Source organism: Myotis lucifugus, unplaced genomic scaffold (assembly GCF_000147115.1).
Source record: "Myotis lucifugus unplaced genomic scaffold, Myoluc2.0 scaffold_29, whole genome shotgun sequence".
Classification (NCBI taxonomy): domain Eukaryota; kingdom Metazoa; phylum Chordata; class Mammalia; order Chiroptera; family Vespertilionidae; genus Myotis; species Myotis lucifugus.
In genome coordinates this window covers 9,022,809-9,031,378 of record NW_005871077.1, presented here as the reverse complement: position 1 = coordinate 9,031,378, position 8,570 = coordinate 9,022,809, and the positions used below count along the sequence as shown (strand labels likewise).

The following is an 8,570-nucleotide window of genomic DNA, read 5'->3' as shown; positions in this document are numbered from 1 at the left end:
CTGCTGAGTGGAGAACAAGCTGGTGTTGACCAGGACATTGGAGTAAGTCACCCCAACCCCTGGGACCCTGTTGTTCTCAGAGTGTGGCCCTGTAAATTCCCAAGGGCAAATGACCCAAACTGTCATGCTGGGGATGTTAGAGCATGTGCATATGTATTTTTGAATTATTGACTTCGAATTATTGTTCTAATGGCAGCAAATCTGCTCTCACAGCCAACTGAAATTATTGTGAGAATATTTTTTTTCCCATTGATTTTCAGAGAGAGTGAAAAGGAGGGTGGGAGAGGAGAGAGAAACATCAATTGGTTGTCTCCTGCCAACAGAGGTTCGATATCGAACCTGCAACTGAGGTACATGCCTTTGAGCAGGAATCAAACCTGTGTCCCTTGGGTCCACAGGCCAACACTCTAACCACTGAGAAAAACTGGCCAGGGAGAAATGATATTTTTAAAAAGTCATTACTTCCCAGGTTCCATGCTCTGGTCACACTATAAGCTACATGCCTCCTTAAGGCTTAAGCAGAGATGGCTGACACTCTGCAGGACATCCAGTGGCTATCCAGTCAGGTGCTATGCATCCTGGGATGAAACCAGGGTCCCATGGCCTTCAGGGCACCTGAGAGGGTCCCACCCCAGAAGAATACTCATTGACACTGGAGAACCAGCAATTCCAGAATGCATCAGACATTGAAAGCAGGCCCTGAAAAAATTTAACACAGGGAATCCAGGAAATCATAGCGGTCCATTGGCACTGTGATTACACCAGAGGCATACAAGATATTTGTAAAAACATTAAGAATGACACTAGATATTGCATGTAGGAAACCGGTCTCTGTGATCCATCTTCAGCAGTGTCAACTCTTAGAGAAAACTAACAAGATGTGGCCAGTCGGTTACTGAATTTTCCCAGGGCAAACAGGATGTAGGGAGGAGGGGATAGAATATAAGAACAAAGAACTGTGTACATAACCAGTAGCACCTTTTCCAGGAAGATCTGCCTGCCACAACTATACAAAGGGAGGTGGAGACAACTAGAAAAGGCCTCAGCCCATTTTTTTAAAATAAACCAATAGAAGACAATAAGACCTAGGCAACATGGGGAAAACTATTAACCTCGTAGTACTCAGCCAATGAGGAACCAGGGGAGGGACTTTCACACATTAGTGATTAATTGCCTGTGATCACTGCTCCATGTGTTCCTGTCAACTGGACACCCACTCTTGCAAGACTGCATTAAAAGTCTCTTTTTTGCCATTCTTCTTTCTCCGAGTCCATTATTTGAATTCATACAGGTGAGCATTTCTCACAATTTGAGGCTCATCCGGGATTTCTGTGTCTGTGCAGAGCAGAGCCTTGGTTGAGAGGGAGACGCGTCCCACCTGATTTTGGGTGGCCTGCCTGCCTGAGTTCCTGTCTCTCTGCGAAGGCCAGATAAGCCCAAGACTGTTTTTTGGAAGGTGGCAAAACTGACACAAGGGACAAAAGAAAAGCACCCACAGCAACCAGGCAACCTTGTGCATGGGCCAAGGTAGGAAAAAATGGACTATAAATAATGCCTTGGTGGTTGGGTATCCTTGGAGGTCGAGTATGTCTGACTAAGATGTGTCCTGGACATGAAGCAAATGCATAGTCCTAATCTGTGGTTCTGTTCTCATGCAAGGGATATGACTAGAAAGGGATGAAGTGAAACTTGGGATGTGCAAGAAACCTCCAGTAAGGGGGCTTGAGCACAGGGCAATAAATCTCCAGTAAAGCGGGGGGGTGGGGGGAGTATAAAGCATATAGACTAGTCACAGGGACTCTTGGGGTGTGCAAGAAATGTCCAGTAAGGAGAGTTGAGCACATAGAATAGTCACGGGGACTTGCCGAGGATGGGAAACAAGAATTCTAGGCCTAGGGAAACCAAGGAAAGCAGGGTCAAGGAGACTCCCTTAGACATTCCCTTGGATAGTCCATTGGAGAGAATTTTGAGGTTCTGGGGGGGACAGTCCATGAACAAGGGACAAAAGATGATCAAATACTGTTGTTTTATATGGCCTAAAAAAGCCGAATTCATAGACCTTCTGTCTTTTGGCCCAAGTTTGATTCAAATGAAGATTAGATGAGCCTGATCATCTCTGGATGGCAAGAAACCTTCTGCAGTCCTTGGCCTGATCTCTGAGTCCTTAGTTTGATCCACTCTGGGACAAGAGACATTTCTCTGCTTTGGTGTTTTTTTGCAGGGCATTCTGTAGTATCTGTGGCTGGAAAGACAATGAGCATGGAGTGAAGCTCTTGTCTGTAGATTGTATGCACCCGTAAATATATCCTATATAATAAAGAGGTAATATGCAAATTGACCATCACACCCTCGCACAAGATGGCTGCCCCCATGTGGTTACAAGATGTCTGCACCCATGTGGTCACAAGATGGCCATGCCTATGTCATCACAAGATGGTCACCCCATGTCATCACAAGCTGGCCACCACAAGATGGCCAGCAGCAGAGGGCAGTTGGGGACGACCAGGCCAGCAGGGGAGGACAGTTAGGGGCAACCAGGCCTGTAGGGGAGGGCAGTTCAGAGGGACCAGGCCTGCAGGGGAGGGCAGTTAGGAGCGACCAGACCAGCAGGGGAGGGCAGTTAGGGGTGACCAGGGTGGCAGGGGAGGGCAGTTGGGGGCAATCGGGCTGGCAGGAGAGGGCAGTTAGGTGTAGTTCAGGCTGGCAGGGGAGTGGTTAGTGGGTGATCAAGCCTATACCAGCAGTCGGACATCCCCCTAGTGGTCTCAGATTGGTGAGGGTGCAGGCTGGGCTGATGGACACCCCCCAGTGCACTAATTTCATGCACCAGGCCTCTAGCTGTATATAAGAGAGTCTCTGTTGATGTTTTGTGTTTAAAGATGGGGTGCATCCAGCTTTGAGGGGCCAGCTGCTTGGCAGGGATTGCAGAAACTTCCCAGCAGCTGCTGAGAGTTCTTAATCTTGGGGACCCTTACTGCTCTCTCTTTTAAGGCATCAGCCACTGGAAACTCTTAGCTAGTAAAAGTTATTGTCTGGAGGATCCAAGATGGCAACCGACGGGATGGCAAGCTGCAAGATAGTGTGTGAGTGAGAGAGCGAAAGGAGAGTGCGTGGACATGCAGAAAGTGTCTGTATTTGTGCGTGAGGGACAGTTATATTCCACAGGACTGTTGGGGACTGGTGAACCAGGCTCCCCTGGCTGGGCAGCCTCTTCTAGTGCTGAAATCTCCCCCAGAGTGGCCTGCTCTACTGCAGCGACTGCACCATCTTGAAGGGGAGAGCAAGCGGCTGTGATTGGAAGCCCAGCCTTACTTTCAACAGGGGAGACTTCGGATACCTCCTGGGTCCCTACAACCACAACACCCAGGGACCAGCTGCCTCAGCTGCAAACCCATGAACACTGAGATCCAGCCTCCCTGGCCACAGGCACCTAAAATTTTGTCAAGGGGGAGACAAGGTGGCAGCTGAACACACAGATGGGTCCTGTGCCTTCTAACACAGAAGATGGAAGGAACAGCTGAATCGAATAACATCCACCCAGAATTGGCAAATTAAACATAACTGGTGAGGCAATAAATGGATGGAAAGGTCAGAGATCGCCTGGAGAAAGGTGAGATCTGGGATCCAGGCTGGAGAGAGAAACACGCACAGTGGAGTCTGGAGTCTCAGAGGGAGACTACACTCCACCAAATCCACGGCCTTTGGGGTCAGTGTAGCCCTCAAATGTGGAAGGGGGTCCACAGGGCTTCTGGCAGAGGGAACTCTAGATCTGAGCCCACAGCCGTGGAAGATGGTGCCCAGAAAGGTAACCTGAAGTGCTATACTGGCCATGCAGTGCTGGGGGGAGAAAGACTCAAGTTGGTGCAGTTCCTTTATCTGTTGGACTTCCTTGCTTTTGCTTGCTAAGCCCCGTACATAGGATCTTCCAATTAAAAACACTCACCAAGACTGCAGGGGAAAGTTGTTTTTGTGGAAACTGGGCATCAGACTAGGGAGAGATAAGCAGGAAACCAGGTCTGGGATAGTCTGTCCCTCCAATCCAGTCTTAAGTGCAGCAGGGAAAGAAGAGTCTAAACACTGGGCTGAGGAGCCATTTGGTCCCAGAAACTAATACAGAAACACCGCCACCCAGGGGAGGTGTCAGAAATAGATGCTTGTGTAAATACAACTGAAGGCATGCAGAGAAATAAAGTGAGCAGAGAGATCCCATCTGCTTGAAACCAAGGTTGTGGCTTATGACACAGAGGAGCAGTGTATTGTGGGGAACTTCAACACTGTGCTGACTACCTGACAGGAAACATGTGTATCAGGCAGAACAGTAGAGAGGGGTCTTAAACCAGCCACCATGGGTCATTGACGCTCTGCAGAAGCAAACAACCTTCACTCCTTCACTTTTTTATTTTTTATCTTTTATTTAAAAAACTGAATTTTTCACACTTTATTTTACATGTTTTATTATTATATTTCTATTTTTAATTATTATTACTATTATTTCAGCTTTTTAAGTTTATTTTACTTTTTCTTTATTTTATTTTTGGATCACTGTTCTACATTCTATTTTTATTTTAGCGTTATTTTACTCTATCTCAATTTTTCCTTTATGCCAACACTCTCTTCCTCACTTTTCCCCTTTTTCATCCTATTTCTCTTACCCTGTTACTGCTTTAGTTTTTTTCTATCCTTTCTTTTTACTCCTAGTTAAAAATTGATCTTACTCATATACCTAATTTCCTCTCCCCTGCTCCAAATCCATGCACACTTCTCTCTTCTCTTTCTTCACTAGCCAATTTTTTTTCCTTTTATTTTCTTTCTTTCTGTCTTGTGGTTGTTGTTTGTTTGATTGTTTGTTAGTTGTATTTTTTTCCTGTTTTTTTCTTCTGTCTTCCCTCTCCTCACTTGTTCTCTTCTTCTACTAGGAACTTAATTAGTTTCAATCGCTAACTCAGGCCTATCTAATCTCTATTCTCTTTTTCCAAAAATAGATGACTACATAGATCAGGGGTGGGCAAACTTTTTGACTCGAGGGCCACAATGGGTTCTTAAACTGGACCGGAGGGCCGGAACAAAAGCATGGATGGAGTGTTTGTGTGAACTAATATAAATTCAAAGTAAACATCATTACATAAAAGGGTATGGTCTTTTTTTAAATTTCAATAGTTTTATTCATTTCAAACATTTTAACAAGAAGAATGTAAACACTAATTATTATAATTTGAAACTTCAAAAAATGGAGGAATCATAGCACAATAACATACCTTATATTGAAGATGGCAAAGGCAAAATAAAATTGCCTAACAAAGGAAAGGTACAAAAGCCTTTCAAATTAAACTTAAATATAATAAAATAATTTAAAACTAAAACAAATAGAAAAGAACAAAATGTGTAAACAGTAAATTAAACATTTTCTTTAGTGCAAATTCCAAATTATGCCCGGGACGTAGATGTAGATGGCAATGTAGACTGGGTTGAAAGGTTTTTGGTCTTTAAAACATCAACTTCAGTGGGAACAGTGTTGTTGGTCTCCTTTTTTAGCTAATGCATCAAAGTCTGGAGTTAGTTTTGTTGTGGCTATTCTCAGGATAGATCTGAGGTGTTCATCAGTTAAGCTGGATCTGTGAGGGGCTTTGTTGATGTTCATGACAAACATAGGTTGACCCAAACAGCACCAGTATCTTCTGTGCCATCCTCTGGATGTTTGGAAAAGTGGCTTCATTAAGTGAAGCATAAAAGTCTCTTAGTTCAAGAGAGCTGAATTTCTCCTTTAGGACAAAGTCAGACTGAAGATCGATGAGTTCCAGTTGCACCTCTTCTGGGGCTGTTTCAGGGTTTTGTGACAAAGGACAGGCCACCAGTTGAAGTGACTGGTCAATTTTTTCAACATCAGAAAACTGACGACAGAATTCTGCATGCAGGTCATCCAGTGATTTGCTGTATTTCTTCACGTTTTGGATGGTCTCCTTCTGTGTGGCTAGTGTGGCAAAATGAGTGAAGACTTTGTCTGAAATTTGTCTGGAAAAGAAAATCAGCTTCAATTTAAAGGCTTTCACATTAGTGTACATGTCATGTACATACTGATCTTTTCCCTGTAGCTTCACATTTAGCTCATTCAAATGTGAAAATATATCTACAGCAAATGCAAAGTCACACAGCCAATTCTTGTCACTCAGCTCAGTAAATTCGTCAGACTTCCCCTTTAATTTAAAAAATGCACCAATCTCTTCTTTGAGCTCCCACCCTAGTTGGAAAACTTTGCCCAAACTCAACCAGCGGACACGAGAGTGGTAAAGTAAGTCATGGTGATCCGCATCAGTTTCCTCCAGAAACTTAATAAACTGACGGTGCTGAAGTCCCTTTGCTCGAATGAAATTAACAAGCTTTACGACTGGATTAACAACATGATTAAGTTGTAATATAGACTTGCACAATGATTCTTGGTGAATAATACAGTGAAGAAAAATAACATCTTGGTTAGGGTTCTCCTCTTTCACTTTATCCTGAATTCTTTTTAGCAGTCCAACATTTTTTCCAGTTAAATTTGGAGATCCATCTGTTGTGACATTAGCAAGTTTACTCCATGGTAGCTTCATTTTCTTGATGACAGTAGACACCCGATCATACAAGTCCTCTCCCCGTGTTTTTCCTTTCAGTGGCTCCATGGCTAAAAACTCCTCTGTAATTTCAAAATTGTCACTAATTCCTCGGATAAAAATTAAGAGCTGAGCAGTGTCCTTTACGTCATTGCTTTCATCTAATGCTAGTGAATAAAACTTCAGGAACTCTGCCTTACTATTTAACTTGCTGGCCAAGTCTTCAGCAATCAGTTCCACTCGACGAGTCACTGTCCTGCGCGATAAGCTGAGTTTTTCAAACTTGCCTTTGCTCTCTGGACAAGAGACCTGCTGTCTCTATCATACATTCTTTCAAAAACTCGCCTTCAGAGAGAGGTTTGCTAGCTTTTGCTAATTTGAATGATAGCATAAAACTTGCTTTGGTAGTTGTCTCTTGAATTGCAGTTTGTCTGTGAAAGACAGTAAAGTATAAAAACAAGTGATTAAATTTGCTCTACTATAACATTTTTGGTCTTCTAAAAAATATATATATAACAAAATCATCTGAAAAAGTTCAGACATGGGACAGAGGCACACACTGACCATAGAGAACAACCCCTTTCCTCCATAGGAAACCTGTGTATCTTTCACACAGGCCCTTTGTTTATGGTAACACACATAGCTGCACATTGCTGTGTCTTCCAGACACACTTGTATGGGAGGTGCTAGGGCAGTGCAAAACATGGGTAACCAGTAGTTACCACTAGCACTTCCGTTACTGGCAAAAAACAGCCGCAGTGCACATAGTGTGAAAGAGCCCATTATCAATGTCAGATTGCATCCACTGGACTCTATAAAAACAACCAAGTGCCACTTTTAAATGCCCATTGCAACAGTTTTTCTTATTAAAAGCTGGAAATGGCAGGATATTTATATATATACCCCTACTGTGACAGCCTGGCAGAGCATTACAAAGGAGAAAACCCAGCATCTGGTGATGTCCATAAGTACAAGACTTCAGGCTGTCATTACGAGGAAAGGGTTTCATCCAAGTATTAGATATGAACATTTGATTTTCAGTTTTTCATTTGTCCAATTACTTCTGAAACCCTGAAATTAAGCGATTTTGTAATAAAATCTTTAGTTCATCACATTTCTATACAATCTTTTGTTCAACCCACTGAATTAGGGTTCGTTCACACTATCCGTGCTGCCGTTGCAGTGTGGTGCAGTACTGCAATACAGCACAACTAGAGTTAATGCAGGGTACACAGGTTTCCATCATGTTTGCGTTGATGCTAATGTGCAGTGGTGCATGTTAACACAAATGCCCTGTAGCACGCATTTTCACAGGCGCAAGGGGGAGAAGCAAACACAGCACAAAATGCATTTGTTTTGCCGCTAACACATGCAGTTAGTGGCCACGGTAGCGTTATTGATACCGCATCTGTATCAGCAAAAAAATGCAGCCGCAGCATGGCTAGTGTGACATGTCCTTTGTGTGTCTTTTTCCCTGCTGCGCGCATCCGCAGTGGGAAAAAAAAACTGCAGTGGATACAAGCCCTAAAAGCTGAAAGTCTTTGTTGTTTTATTAACAAGTCATTGTGATGTACAGAATGTGGGAACAGGAAAAAATTGTGTTTGAGTAGAGCTCTTAATCTTACCTCAGAAGGCTCTGATACTGTGCTCTCCAGGGGCGTGTCTCCCTACATCACCACGATAACGTGTCTACGCATTCCCAGGGTGATGTCGGGTGACGCGTCCGCGGGCATTACAAGGAGCCTCTGGAAGATTGAGAGGTTGTTCCTTCTTAGAAGGAGCTGCGGCCGTGTTTCCCGACGTTGCCATGTTAACACTGCTGCTGGTGAAGGAGCGGAGGGGAGAGCAAGAGAACCCTCCGCTCTTTTGGCTCCGCGGGCCGGATAGAACAGCCGAACAGGCCGGATCTGGCCCGCAGGCCGTAGTTTGCCCACGGCTGACATAGGTCATAGATAGATTAAAGAAAGGGAAAATTTATATATA

General features: G+C 43.9%; 1 pseudogene; it reads left to right on the top strand.

Annotated features, from left to right (window-relative positions):
- The first annotated feature begins 524 nt into the window (after positions 1-524).
- The window catches only part of LOC102430183, a 45,380-nt pseudogene continuing 37,334 nt past the window's right edge, over positions 525-8,570 (top strand).